This window comes from Octopus bimaculoides, chromosome 10 (genome assembly GCF_001194135.2).
Source record: "Octopus bimaculoides isolate UCB-OBI-ISO-001 chromosome 10, ASM119413v2, whole genome shotgun sequence".
NCBI classification, from domain to species: Eukaryota; Metazoa; Mollusca; class Cephalopoda; order Octopoda; family Octopodidae; genus Octopus; species Octopus bimaculoides.
The window spans coordinates 67,383,074-67,386,230 of record NC_068990.1 but is presented as its reverse complement, the minus strand read 5'-3'; the positions used below and the strand labels follow the sequence as shown (position 1 = coordinate 67,386,230).

Here is a 3,157-nt window from a genome sequence, read left to right as displayed (position 1 = left end):
TGTGTGTGTGTGTGTGTATAAGTATATATGTGTGTGTATATATATTTATATATGCATATATATATGTGTGTGTGTATGCTTTTGGTGCAAATGCCTTTTTATATACAGTGCTGATTTTTAAAATCTTGTAAATAATAATAATAATAATAATAATAATAGTAATAATAATAGTAATAGTAATAATAATAGTAATAATAATAATAATAGTAATAGTAATAATAATAATAATAATAATAATAATAATAGTAATAATAAGAATACGAATAATAATAATGGTTTCAAATTTTGTCATAAGGGTAGTAATTTGGGGGGGAGGGGATGAGTTGATTACATTGAACCAGTGTTCAGCTGGTACTTATTTTATTGACCCCAATAGGATTAAATATAAAGTTGACGTTGGTGGATTTGAACTGAGAATGTAGCAACAGGTGAAATACCACTAAACATTTCATCCAGCGTGCTATCTATTCTGTCATCACACTGCCTTAATATTAATAATAATAATAATAATAATAATAATAATAATAATGATAATAATAATAAAATTACGAATAAAAATAACAGTTGGAAAAATCCAATATTGATACTGTTAATACTATGAAAAATGTATATATAAATAATACAAAGAATAATTCAAGAAGCAAACTGTATCCCTCAAAACTTCTTTGCTGCACTAGACAAGTAGTTCTCACCTTCATGTAAATACAGGAAATAACTTAATTGCAATAGTATAAAGTTTTTTAATTCAACCATTAGAAATGTAGCTGAGATTATAGCAGCGTGCAATAAACAGCGAGTTAGGGAATATCTCAATTCTAAATCAATAAACAACAGTAAAATAGATAATGTGTATTGTGAAATTGACTCTAATGATAATCTTTTTGAATTAGGTTTCAATTCTATAAATAATTACAACTCTGATAATACAATTTGGTCTTTACCTAGCTTTGATATTAATTGTTATAATAATCTCACCATAATGCCTAATTCTGAGAGGAGATCTAGTAGAAATTTTTTTAACTATGAGTATCAAATACAAGTGAATAAATGCCTGTGTAATTGTAAAAACAAAATTGTATGCTCTTTAGAAAATCAGTGTTTAAGGAAAATGATAGTCTATTTGTGTAAGGTAATAAGGGGATCGTAAGTTTTATTACATTGGTTCATTTGCTACAATTTGGAAATCTAGATTTCTTTATTATTCTCATTCATTTAAGTATAGAAGAAAAAGTAATTCTATAAATCTTTGTAAATACATTTGGAATTTCAAAGATAGGAAGATTGAGTATGATTTAAAGTGGTCTATTATTAGTTATGTGTATTGGTAATTCTACATGTAATCTTTTCCTTGAAGAAATGTTTTATATAATTACTTCTAAATTAATTTCATTGAATTTTAATGAGAGCTTTACGATGAAATGTTGACATAAATTTCAAAAGACATAGAAATATTTCAATTTTTAATATATGAAAATAGCTTTTCGTACATTATACAATGTAATAACAGTAAATCTTATAAAAGTTTTACTACATTTAATAAATAGATAACTAATTGTTGTAATGTAAAATCTCTTGTGTTTCTAATTATCATAACATAGAACTCTTATGTTTACTTTTTATACTTTAGTTATTCAGTGACATCACCAATAGCTGTATGCAAAAATAGCCTTGTATTTCTCTATGTTCCTAATTGTAGTAATGTAGAGTTCTTATGTTTGTTTGTTATTATTTCATTATCCACTGACATCACCAATAGTTGAATACTAAAATAGCCTTTCTTAAATATATTTATTTTTAATCTTTATTTTTTTTCCATTATCCAATGACACCATCATCAGTTGAATACAGAAATGTCCTCCATTGAATTCCCTCTAAGTATTCTTTTTTTGTAGGTGTTTCTGTACTGGAAATATTTCATATGTTCGATTCAGATCTCACTAAGTTTGAATCGCCTTGATAATATTGTGTTAACATATGCTTTCAGAAATATTAATTCAAATGATGTTTTCTCTCTTTATATATATATATATATATATGTGTGTGTGTGTATGTGTGTGTGTGTGTGTGTGTGTGTGTTAATACAATAGAAGCAATTGTCAGCTTTATAAGGTGAGATCTATAACAAAGATGTCATTTTCTTCATATATATTTTTTGTTGTCAAATAGTCTGAATTTCTCAAAATTCTACCAAAGAATATTTGGATTTATTTGTGATGCATGTGAATTTACCTTCGATGTGTATTCTACTTACATTTACTGGTGTCTAATCGTTGAATTTTCTTAACCAAATTCTTTTAAAACTGAGTACTTTATCGATATCTGCCTGGATTTTTCAGTTCCTTTTTTTCTTCTAACTAACTATATACATATAATAGGCACAGGCATGGCTGTGTGGTAAGAAGCTTGCTTTTAAACCACGTTTGTATATATATGTATTTATTCATTTGTGTGTGTGTTTGTGTTTGTTCTCCACCACTGCTTACTAATCAATGTCATCATCTTCATGTCCGTTTTTCCATGTTACATAAATCAGATGGAATTCATCGAGGCAGGTTTATTGTAACCGGATGCACTTCATGTCACCAATCCTCACCTGTTTCGAAATTACATAATATTTCTCCACGGCTTTTGTGGAAGACTGGAAACAAACCACACTGTTTGCATGATGATGATAATCATTTACAACTATATTATATGAGGTTAAGCTAATGTCACACAAACGTGAACACATACAGAAAGTATATGGTTATGACAACTTTTTTCAGTTTCCATCTGCCAAATCTACTCACTAAGCTTTGGCCAATCTGAGTTTTTAACAGAAGACACTCACCCAAAGTGCTGTGAAACTGAACATGAAACCATATGGCTGGAAAGAAAACTTCTTAACAAGACAGCCACACCAGAATCTATATACATGCAAATACACACACACACACACACACACACACAGGCACACACATAGTTTAGCAGGAATTAACGGGGCCAACGTCTGCATTGTGCTCTAGTACTTGATTTGGCATGGTTTCTATAGCACAATGCCTGTTCTAATGTGAAGATGCTCTTATATATACATGTATACCTATGTACGTGTGTATATACATATATATATGTATTTATATATATATATATATTTACATGTTTATGTGAGTATATATGC

The 3,157-nt window shown here is 28.3% G+C and overlaps 1 protein-coding gene across 1 annotated transcript in view; it reads left to right on the top strand.

Moving 5' to 3' along the window:
• The window catches only part of LOC106883993 (protein lev-9-like), a 1,203,458-nt gene that overhangs the window by 833,865 nt on the left and 366,436 nt on the right, over positions 1-3,157 (top strand). The gene's annotated exons all lie outside the window — the stretch shown is intronic.